Raw genomic sequence first — 12,647 nt, 5'->3', positions numbered from 1 at the left:
TGGACATTGCCTTAAAGACCAGTAATAAAACACTTAAAAACCATGGAGTGTAATAGCTGGTTCATTTTAAACTGTTGTAATTTGGATACAATTACCACATTCTGCTTCTCCTTCTCTGGTAGACTAATGGAACAGCTCGAACATAAAAGAGGAAAATATGCAAGTCAAGTATATGAGTTTATTCAGGAAGGAGGGGGCAGCATTTTTTTTGGCCTCTTTTACTTCTGACAGACATAAAAAAAGCCTCTTTGACAGACCCACTAAAGTGGAAATTGAATTGTTCAGCCTAAAGAGTGAGCATTTAATGAAACGATTTCCTTTGCACTACAGCTTTGCAAATTTGTGAGCCAAAGTGTAAACTTTTTTCCTCTAAAGAGGATCATTCTTTTCATCCCTCAGTCACGGCTGCTGCTTAGTCTTTCTGTCTTATATTCCAGACACAAACTCAAACTTTTAAGGTTATTTCTGAAAACACAAGACATATTAACAAACAGAGACACGTACGATTTTTCGCGAGGTGAGCAAAAGACAAACACTTAGTTACATCTGCCTAACTACTCTGAGGATCGTCCTCTTCTCTTTATTCAGTTTGAGATCCCCTAATTACATGGGAGGGGGTTTAGTCTATGGATTGCATGATCAATAGTTTTTGCTTAGAAGGTTGCGCTGATCCATTGTTGCCAACGTTTTGTTGAGGGCAAATTAATTTTTAGTATGCTGCAGTTCAATCCAAGCTTTTCGTTTAGCCAGAAAGTCAAAATGTGTTTATTTTATACATTTTTTTATTCAGAGAAAAGTAATAAATTAATGAGATGTCATTTTTGTGTTTTTAAAACATTTGATAAAACATTTTGCTTTTCTTTTTGGAGACATGAAAAGAGTGTCATGCTATAAAATAACCACACGCTCACTGCTCAGGGTCTCAGCGCCATTCTAAAGTGTTTTTGTTTGGTTTCTGGGAGTACAAAGCAGCTGTTGCCACTGAACATGTGTGTCTGTGTTGTGTGATAACACTGTAAGAAGGGCCTTGCATTGATCTTCGTTTTAATAGTGTGTTTGTAGAGCCTGCGTGTTCGAGGCATTGATCACTTCCTAGTCACCCGTTTTATGCAAATACTGATCGACAGCTCTTTCTTGAATGTTGTCCTCTTTGTGCAATGCAAGTTTAGGAAACCCAATCCTTCATGTGCCTCTCTAGAAGCTTCCACTCAGAACCGAGTCTTTCCTATAAGACTTCAGCCAATGACATATTCCCATTAAATTGATTCTTCTTTGTTACTGTGTCAGAAAAACAAATTAAAAATACGAGCATACAGCCTGCTTTCATGTCAGCTCTTCAAACTAGGTTTTGAAGTCCAAATAGTTCCTATTTGCCTGTGCCTCAAATTTGTTTGTTTAAGCTTTATTAAAATTAGTCTACAGGCACCCATTGAAGTAAATTTAAGCTAAAAGTATGCCCCAAAAAAACGAACCCAAAAATAACAACTTATTTGAAAATTGTACTTAGTTGACACCGCTGGAGTTGAGGAGTATGTTTCATAGTAAAACTGAACAGCTTTCACAAAGTATATACTGTAGACCTTCTGTAATCTTAATTCTGATTTAAATTTCTGTGTTTTAATTCTTTTTTCCACTGAAAAAATTTAAAACAAAACTAATTCACATCTTTTTGATTGACTTTGAACATCCTTCTACCAGCTGAGTCCAGATACATCAGTTGTTGATGTGTTTCTTAATGCCTTTGCATCTGGACGGAAGTCTGACCCCAACGTGTGCTGCAGGTTTTTGGGTTGTAGAGAGGAAAGGCTGCATGTAAGGAGGAATGTAGGAGTGTCTTGCAGCTTGCAGTTCCCTTGTGGCAGGTGCGGCCACCTTGAAAGATGTCATTAAAATGGAACGGACCAATGTTGTGTGTGGTAAGTGTATCGCGAAGTATTTGTAAGGATAATGTAAGTTACAGGCACTTATGGCATATCTGTGATGCCGACGTCCGGTGCCCTTTATGCAGCATTCCAGTCGTTACAGAGGTCCGAGTACTGCACCGCTGCATGCAAGGGGGGGGGGCAGCTGATATATAAGTGCCTGTAGGATACCCACACAAACTACACTCTGATTGTCTAATTTCCTAATTTGTCACAGCCAGGCTGCATTCTAGGGACGCCCAAGGAAGCACATCTTTCATTTGAACAGCACTAACGGCTCCCTGTGGTCAGAAGTACTGTGCAACACGCAAGGGTACTGGGGGTTGAAACGTCTGACGAATTGGTACAACTTACCTGCGTCTCACCTGCTTCCCCATTACTTACCCTTAAGATATCACTACAACCTGTTACCTGCAGCATACCAGTAGAAAAAATGCGCGTGACCATTTTCACCATACGGGCTCACCGAGTTGTCTACGATCATAAAATTTTGTGCGGGTCCTGTACAGATTTTCCCATTTTTCACCCGCAGATGGCCCATATTCCCCCGTAGGGGCAGTTGTGACTAAGGCTTAAAGTGTAGCATGTGTCATTGCAGGCCATCTGGCATCTTAGTAACATTGATTGTTGCAGCTGTTAAATTGCCACTGCAATTTCTTAAAGTTATTTGTGTGCGGCCCTGGAGCAGTGGGAGGGCGGTCGGCGGTCGATTCCCACTTTGCACACCCATGTGCCGAAGTGTCCTTGGGCAAGACACTGAACCCCACCTTGCCTCTGGTGGGAGGTTGGCGCCAGTGTTCGGCAGCGGAGCCGCCACCAGTGTGTGAATGTGTGTGTGACTGGGTGAATGGCTCTGTTACTATGGGCCTTGTAGGTAGAAAAGCGCTATTTACCATTTACGCCATATTTGCCAACGCACTCCAAGGGGTATTTAGGATAAATTCATCCTCAGAGGATTTATATTTTAAAACTTACATCAAACCACCTTGTAAATGAAGGTGAAAGACTGTGAAAACATATGAAACATATGTTCTTTTTTCTTTTACTAGTGTGTTTTTGCTATTAAATATAAAAAAAATGTACTTCTGTTTTCTACTATGGCTACTGGTTGCTGTTATATGTTTTACAAATTCAAGATCTAAGATTCCAAAGAGCATTGTGATATCTAAATAAACATGCACTTAAATGTTGGAAGGGCTTGTCATGCCACAAGGTTTTCATAGCTTTAGTTACAATAGATATAACGTGTTAAATCTAAAGAATTTCATTAGAAAAATAAAAGTAAACAGTGTGTCATGTTTTGGGTTTCTTTGTATTGGTTTTTGCTTTCCGTTTTGGTCTCTGTCATGTTTGAGTTCTGTTTCCTGTTTTATTTTGAAAGGTTTCCTGTTTTGTCATGTTCTTGAGTTTTACTTCCTTGGTCCCAATCTGCCCTGATCATGTTCACCTGTGTCTTGTCAGTCCTGTCTGTATATAAGTCTTGTCTCTGCCTTCCTCTTGTGCTGGTCCATTAACGTCATTAATGTCTCTCATGTAACGTCTTTAACGTCTCTATCGTCTCTATCGTCTCTTCCCTTCATGCCATGTTTTCCTGCTATGCCCACAGTAAGTTTAGTTTTAGTTTTGTGTTCCTGCTCTGCAGCGCTTTTTGTTATTTAGAATAAACCCCTTGCCTTGGAACCGTGTGCCTCCGTCTCTGCATTTTGGGTCCTTCATGCTCCCCAGCCCCTCCCAACCTGACACAGTGTTTGGTTTTAATGCCAACTCCAATGACAATACTTTTGACCTGATGTAATGGGATGAGTAATTTGTATTTTAAAAAGAAATTTCATGTTCACCACTTTTTTGTTAAATTTCAAAAGATGTGGGTTTTAAAATGAACGCTCTTAGCAAATATTTATCATAAGACTTGAATAAAAAGTGATAAAAGTTCCACTCCCAACCTGAAGCTCATACCTTAGACAGCAGGAAGATCAACCTTAACTCATTAGCAGTTTTCTGTCATCACAGCTTTATGTAAGCATTGAAATAATTAGCAAAAAAACTATTAATAGTGTTGCTAATATTGGCCACATTACTAATTTAATGTGGGACAGACAAACATGAACTGATTTAGCAGAGGCAGATGTTGCTCATCTTCAGTTAGCATCAAAGATACAAAACAATAAGAATTTTTTTACTTCTAAAAGGTGGTTTATTTGCTGGTATTTTATCTTAAAAAAAAGACTGAAATGCTGCAGACTGCTAAAGGTAATCCCACTCTGTGAAAGCTCCGTGGGCCATCACACTGAGGACTTCATATGCGGTTGCATTTGAAGCGATTGTCAGTCAAGCGTTTGTTTTGTCTCATGGCGGTTATGGATGCTTTCAGTAATGAATCTAACCGTGTGACACTTGGGTTGATCCTGGCTCTTGTATATGAGAGTTTAATGGATATCTAATTGCTTGCTTTATGACTAATCAAGTCAGCATGCAAATAGGAGTGAAACTGGGAGCTTTCATTCGCCACACAGCGTGCCGGTTCTGATTTAAAGGATCAGAACGACTAATGTGGAAAGCGGTGACAGAGCTTTGCAGAGAGATAGCGGCGCCAAAAGACAGCATTTGTACTGTTATGGGTTTTTATAACATCAGTTCAGATTAAACCTCTGACTTGGTGTGTTGAAAGAGAGTACTTGACATTTTTTTTGTGTAAATTTGAGGTTTAAATAAAAAAGACACACTAACTGGATGTCATTGGCCTGGACTGACTCAGTCAAAGTTGTATGTTCAATTAATACAATCAACAAGCCTTTGTGGATTTATCTTTAGAATGTGTTTACATAAATACATTAGATGGTATTGAACATGATGCCACCTTCTCAACATTAGACGTGCATTCAAGACCGTGCTAAACACTGGTTCTTGAACACATGTTTAGCCCATGGTGCTCACACTGTTGGGTTAAAATGTTAGACCAACACTCTCAGATAATAATTGAGGTAAAATAAAGACAAAGGACACCGGTATACCTTCTCGAGGAGAGACATTGTGCATTTTGTACCTGGAGCCTGAAAACGGTCATAAAAGCTTCCATAGCTACCCATGAACAAGAAACTTTTAAACGTGGAAGCTCAAAAACAGAGACAGACAAAGGACAAAAAAACACAACAAAATACTAAATTGGCTTTGGCAGATTGCAGATAATGAGAGATATTGAGGCTTTTTGGTTAAGCAGAACTTAAAGAAGTGACATTTTATTATTATATCAAATTACTCCTAAGAAGTAGAACAAAACAGTCAAAATGTAGCCTAATGTTCTAATGAAGTATAATTTGTTCTCTTAATGCAGATTCATAAAGTTAAAAAAGTTTTAAAGTTTAATTGTGTTTTGTGTCACAATCTTTTAGGTCTGCTGTGTTGTTCAAAAAACTCATTTGTCGAATGTGACGTTTCACCTACAGAGCCTTCAGAGCATAAAACAAAGAAAACATGTTAAAAAAGAATTGACATTTCTCACTTTGTTTTTCCTCGGTCTTATATTCTGTTTCTGGATGGCTCCGTCACGCCAAGCTGGCCAGCTTCAGAGTGCGTGTCAGTATTTAAGTGGAAGCAGGGGAGTCATTTTCTGGAGAGAGTGGGAAGTGGGAGAGTGTTGTGCTTCAGTGACACTAAAACCATGATGGGAATATGAACAGTTTGTTATCAGGAGTTCCACAGCAGTTAGATGGCAATGTGCGCGCACAAAAAAACAACTTTAGTTGCATCATTTTTCTCCTCTTTAGTGACCCTTTGGGCGTTCCATAGTGATCTGCGATAAATTTATGAAAACTCTTCACACAAGGATCGTGTGATCGTTTAAGTAACACTGCATTTCATTTGGGCCGAAATGGCTGTTACAGAGGTGCTCAGTGAAATGGTTTAGTTGTCTCTGTCTATGGTGCAAAATGGGTAGACATTAATCTGTCTCAGTTGGACAGAAGGAAATTAATGATCATTTATGCTGACGACATAATCAGGCTTCACGCTGTCCTTCGATACCAAATTGCTTCTTTTGTTCCACTAGATCTTTGTCGTTCTTTTTCCATCTCTCTCTGTCAGTCCCTGTGTCTTTCTCTCGCTCCTACCTTTTTTCTTTTTTTGGCTTTCTTTCTCCATTTTTTTTCTTTCTTTTTTTCTCCCAAGCCGTTCTCTGTTATCGGTCATTAAGTACTAGGTTTCCATGGAAACAACCAGTTTGGCAGGAATTGGCATGCTGTAAAAGTGGCCCTGTGATGTTCAATATGGAGACCTATCTGCTTTCCGCTGAGAGCTTGTCCAGTTTAGTGTGTCACTGAGAGCTTGATAAGCCTGCTAATTGTGCTGTAAAGCCCAGAGCTTCAGAGTTGAATGCACTGGGACAGAGGTGACTCCAGCTTGACTCTGGGGGGGGGGTGAATGTGGAAACTTGTCAAGGCTACACACGAAGCAGAAAGGAGCCGTCCCCGACCTTTTTTCCCCATTTCTGTCTTTAATGCTGTCACTTTTAAGAGCAATGACCCTGTTGGTGGGTCACATTGTGTGTGTGTGTGTGTGTGTGTGGGGGGGGGTAATTATACTGCTTTCAATGTGTTGACGAGACATGGAGCCTCTTTTTCTCTGTCCCAGGTCCAGGAGACACTGTTACTCATTGAGAGGGGAAAGCATGGAAAAGTTTTACCAATCACCAAGGGGGGGGGGGGGGGGGAGCCTACAGGACAGTACAGCAGCTCTCACAAAGGAGGTCAAATTGACTCCCTGAGTCAGTGAAAATGCCCCTGCTTCTTATCAGTAGGCAACAGGGTAAAATATTCAGCCTAGAAGGGTTGAAATGTAATCTCTAGTATGAGTTTAAATTGCCTTTGGATTCCTCTCTCTATTCTCTGTTTTGCCTGTGGTAAGGCAGATTTAAGTTAGCCAAGAGAAAATAGCATAGCGCCTGTCACTCAGGTCACTCAGGACCTGCAAATTCCACATGTCCTCCATCCAACATGGTACCTTTTAAACAACGTTGAAATCAATTGTTGAACTTGTTTAATTGTTCCTGCGTAAAGTTAAAACACCAGAAAAGGCAATAAATGTTCCCACTCTGATGACAATGATGTTTTTAATCAGAATCAGAAATAGAATCCTTTGTTGTCAATGCACAGAAGACATTGACATACATCAATGTCCAGAGTAGATGATTAGCAGATGATGAGGAGGATGGCGGCGCGTACTCATGCAGCGACTTGAAACTCCTGGATTGTGGTTGTCCGATTGCCGCTTTTGTTGTTGTTTTTGCCGCTTTCGTGTTTTTGGCTGCATAGCACACGTGAACATCTACTACAGCCAACAAACGTTACTGAACGTTGGTTCTTCGATGCAATCGATTGTTACAGAAGAGTTCCTCGCCAACGCACGGCCTCTATGCAGCAAAAGGGACGAGCTGGAAGCGCTAATGGAGGATAATTGCTGCAGTGTGATTATAACGAAACTTGTCTCACTTGCTGATCCTCCACACGGCTCTCAGCTAACTAGCCTTACATTTTCTTGTGGCATTTTTCTGATGATGGAGGGCATATATTAAGAATGTTAAGCTGTAAATTGCATTTCTGAGTATTCCTTTATTCAAATTGTTGCAAACACGGAGCAGACAAAAAAAAATGCTGTTTGGATAAGAGCATGTTTGTGACGCAAAATCTATGCTGGGTGGGCCACAAGCTCCGTTTTCTGAGCAACGTGGAGGGAGGGGGGGGGGGCAACAACAATGTCACCCACAACTCAGAGGTTTTTGTTTTTATGACCTGCCGCTCTGCAGAAAATAACTTGGTAAATTTTATTTGTGCTAACAACTGCATCATCCTAATTTAAAGAGCACTAGGAAGGCTTTGAAAATAGCTTACAGATGAGTGTATTTCATTACATCCCCACTTGAGTTGCCTCTCAGCGCGTTGCTGGTCTTTTACATGATCAGGAGAAACAGGACGACATGTCAGCTTGCTTCAGGTCGACTTTTTGCTTCAAGCAGTTAACACAACATGGGTTGCTTAAGGCCTCTTCGTGACATAATGTGATGATGTACGTAAGTCTCATAAGGAGACAGACAGACGGCATGAAAGAGCATTTATGCCTTTCTTTTTTTGCTCCAGATCTAAGCTTAACAGCAGCATGAGCACTGAAGTGCAAACCAAAAGTAATTCAATTAAGCATTTCTTATTAAAGAATATAATGATCTACGAATCCTCTTGTTAAGGATGTAATCTATAAAGTGGCTGTGAGAGAATGAGCCAGTTCTTCTGGAAATGTGTTATCGTTTCCTGTTAAGAGGATGAGGCAGTTTTCAGAGCCATTTGTAACAATAAAGTGAAACAAGTCAAGTTTACAGTTGGACTGATAGAGAGCTGCCAGGCTTCATCAGTGGCATGGAAGTGGCACAGTAATTCGTCAAATGAGGAGGAAGTGAACAAGACGGCGCAGAGTCAAAAAGCCCCCCAGGGTCTGTTTCCTCAGCAGGAAGACCTCCATGGCCCACTCAGACACACACACACACACACACACACACACACACACACACACGCACACCCACACACACACACACACACACACACACACACACACACACACACACACACAAGCAGACACTATAAATGCAGCCATGCAATCACAGATTTATGCAAAATACCTACATATAATGTGCAGTTTCACACATTAAACCTTTCTGGGATCACTAGACACAATAATGCACACATACAGTATACACAGTATACACAAAAGCTGGCCTTTTCAAAGAAATGGCTTTGGGGCTATATCTGTCCAGCTGTACCTGTCTGCCTGTTGCTTTATACCATCTGCATCTGTGGCCTCACAGTAAAACATTGACATGATATGGTCATGACATAATGTGTAAAAACAGAATCAAGTCTTTAAACCACGATGGCAATCTGTTTAATTAAAAAGCTAGGACAAATGATTATTTATGAAGTATTATTGGGATTTACTACAATTTTAAGAATCTGAAACCCAACTGGATGTGGTTGAGTCTGAAGAACAAGGTAACTATGATTTTGTTTGTAGTTGAGATGCAAGACATGGGGTGGCGTTTGTAAAGTGACAGAGTCAAATATTAACAGCAACCTTTTTTGGTTATTTAGCCTGTTTTGGGAGAAAACAAATGCATATTTTCATCTTTTAATTTATGTATTTATAAATGTTAAATTTACTAACTACAGTTAGCAAGCTAATTATTTAATATAGAGTTTTATTGTAAATATACATTTAATGTACAAATTAAATGTTTAGTTTGTGAACTATGAAACTAAACATTTTGTTGGCAAATAAATATTTACATCTGACCTAAATATTTTTTTTCCAAGCTAACTATTTAAGTCAAAATTAAGCATTTGAGTTTTTAACTAAATATTTAGTTTGGAGCTAAAGGTTTAGTTTGGAGGTAAATGTTAAACGCTGGCAGATCTCAAAAGTACAGCGATTTGCTGAGAAGAAGTATACAGTATTACAAAAAAATAGCCGTTAAAACAGCTCGTCCAATGTTTTCAGCCAGAAGGATAGACATGTCCTGAATCGGTATAACACAAGTACACGCATGAATGACAAGAATCAATTGAGAAATAGCGTAAAATCCAGCTTTTATTTTGGTAGCCCATTCCCGCTTATTGGCAAGTTCATATGCATGTAAGCTTAACATTTAGCTTCAAACTAAATATTTTTTAAAAAGCTATACGTTTAATTTGGACTTAAATGTTTAGTTTGGAAATTACATATTTAGGTGAGATCTAAATATATAATTCGCAAACCCTACATTTAGTTTGTGAACTAAATATTTAACTATAAAAATACCTAACTTTAAATTAAATATTTAGCTTGCTAACAAAATATTTAGTTAGTAAATGTAACATTTATAAATACATGAATTAAAAGATGAAAATGTACATTTGAACAATTAAACCTGTTTTTTTTCCTCCTAAAACAGGCTAAATGACCAAAAATGTTGCCGTTATTATTTGACTCTGTCACATTACAAACCTATAGCAAGGACAGCTTGTGTGGATTTAAGATTGTAAGCTTATATACTTTTGTGGTGAAATATTCTAACAGCATAGAAATGAAAAATGAGCTTATGCAAAGTTGTGTCTCAGTGGGATGCTTTGTACTATGCAGCTTTGTCTTTGAGCACAAGACTCGTTTGTCTTTGTTTCCACCTGTTTGTATCTCAGGTTGACGATCCCTGTGATCGTATTAAGGTAGATATCCCATCCTATCCTCCTCCATTTTGTCTTCATGTTACTCCCTCTTCGTCTCCATATGCCCCCCGTGGGCATCAGTGTGAATCTTTAGCCCAGTCTTCGTTTCCTGTAAGTGGTCATAGTGGAGTCTGTACTGAGTTATTTGGATTATTCATTGGCATACTGTGATGCCTCAGAGTCTGAAGGTTTTTTTTTGTTTTGTTTTGTTACTCACATATCCACAGGATTCTGCTGCGTCATGTTAAGCCTTTACTCTTCATCAATCGCTCCTCTGTTGCTCTTCCCTGCTGCTATCAGATTAGCTGTTTTCCAAGCCTAGTTTGGACTGCATTTGACCGTGTTTAGTTTGACAGCACACTGAAATAAAATATCTGTAGCTTGCAGAGTACCAAAGATCTACTGTAAACGTGTTCCCTATGGTCTTTTAATTATAAAGATGCAGTTTTTAGCCAAAATAAAAAAAAAAAATGTTTTGTTTTCTAGGACATAGGTTCTGCAGAACGGTAGAAGGTCAATAGAAACTCGCCTTTGAGTTTTGGGCGAAACAATTGGTGCGGAGTAAGCCCAGCCCCATTTCCCATCATCTTTCTCTTCACACCCCCTCCCACTAGTTTACAGCTTCTCACAGCCCCAATCTAACAATGCAGGTGCAACAGTAGTGGAGCTGTTTAGCTGTAGTTTAGATCCAGATTCCAGCTCCGGAAAACATGGATCCATTTGTCTGCAAGCGGATGAATCAGAATGGAGCAAAGCAGGACACTTGTGGCCAGCCCATTGGACCACCTGCATCAAAACTACAGGCTTTTTCCAAATTCATTTTACACCAGCACCTGGTTCGCAACAACTAGAATAAAGAAATATTCAGAAATGCAATTTTTAGAGGATTTTTTCTTTAGACGTGTCTTTCATCATGAGAAAAATGCAACAAGAAAATGTTAAAAACACCAAAAACACAATTTTCATTGAAATGGGTCTTAAAGATGTCATACATCTTCTTTAGACAGTGCTCTGTGCATAGAGTGCTCTGGAAGCCTTGAAACAAAGCTCTGCAGTTCAGATTACAAGCGAAAAAATTTATTTTGTGAGATCCCAGCATGCATCTTCTTGATTAGGTATGATGCAAAGCCAAACTCTAAAGTCAGTAGGCGAATTGTCTGTCATCTTTGATAGATTAACTGTGCACATTTTTTCTCCTCAGACACCCTACTCTGTCTCTGTCATCCGTGTTCATTTGGTAGAAAATCTTTCAGAGAAACGGCTGTGACAGTATCAGTCAGTATGTCTGCTTTTTGTCTGAGTGAACTCCCTCGGAGGTCTTCAGTCCCGTTAAACTATTTGGGTTTGGGATGCGTTGTGTCTTATTGAGCTGCTCTGAGGGGGCTGTATGCTCCATGTGTGTTCTGTCTTATTGAACTTTTCCTGGGGCCTTCAGACGCTGGGTGTGCTCAGCACATCCCAGTGATATTCTACTATAATGTGCCATTTGTCTCCGTCAACTTCCTCAGAGGCAAACGCCTGCATTGTGTCTGACTTTACAGAGAGATAAGCAGGCACAAGCAAAGAGACAGGAATATCAACACTACAGAAAAACATTTGTATTACCAGTGACTGTAGCCAAGAAGTCACCAAATAAAATATGTTTAGAAAGTCACAAAGGCAGACAGAAATGTTTTTCATCTGTCGCGTTGGCTGTTTTGACATCCTTCGACTCTGCTGACAGGACTGAACATTCAAAACTCCAAAGCCCTGTTCAAACCCCCTCTGAAATTTAATGCACCATTAATAAGACCTGTTTTACCATTCCCCCCCCCTCAAGGTGAAGAATAAGGGCCTTGCCTTGAAAAGAAATAAAAGACTAAATGTTGTCAGTCTGCGTACCACTTGAAGCACATGTGTTGTCTCACTCTCTATATGCCTTTTTTTGCTGAGATGCCAGGACTTGGCAAACTGTTGACAGTAATACTTGGTAATGAAGGGACTGCAATTGTCTGTGACATGTATGAGCTCTACCAAGTGTTTCATTGTGGGTTTTTTTTTCCCCTTTCTTGCGCGTCCTATTCCAAGGGGCTCTGTGTTTGGGATTTTATGTGTGCTTGATTTCCCTGGCTGCCAGAAAAAGCATATTGGTGGCGATTGGCAGAGTTACTTCTGCCATGTCTTGTGTGAGTGTTAGCAGCAGAAGGCTTGTTTGGCCGTCTGTGGTGCTTTGCTGAACCACCTCTCCTTGTTTTTCCTCGGAGAGTGACAGACCTCCCCACAGATCTGCTGAAGCCTCACAGCTTAGAGCCAGACTCAAAACTCATTAACGCCTTTATTCTGCTTTACTTCCATCCCAGTCCAGGAGTCATTTTCCTTTTTAGAAGAATGCTGGGCAACACTTAACAGTACCATCCCCACTTTGCTCTGTTTACACTGTTTAAATATTCATAAATGTAAAATGCTGTCGATCTTGCTTCACATCTTTTAGCTTAAAGAAGAGAAA

At 39.8% G+C, this 12,647-nt stretch overlaps 1 protein-coding gene across 5 annotated transcripts in view; it reads left to right on the top strand.

Moving 5' to 3' along the window:
• The window catches only part of cacna2d2 (calcium voltage-gated channel auxiliary subunit alpha2delta 2), a 207,348-nt gene that overhangs the window by 31,936 nt on the left and 162,765 nt on the right, over positions 1–12,647 (top strand). The gene's annotated exons all lie outside the window — the stretch shown is intronic.

The sequence above is a fragment of the Oryzias latipes genome, chromosome 5, assembly GCF_002234675.1.
Source record: "Oryzias latipes chromosome 5, ASM223467v1".
NCBI lineage: Eukaryota > Metazoa > Chordata > Actinopteri > Beloniformes > Adrianichthyidae > Oryzias > Oryzias latipes.
Note: the sequence above shows the minus strand (reverse complement) of the source record. Positions and strands in the feature narration are given on the sequence as shown.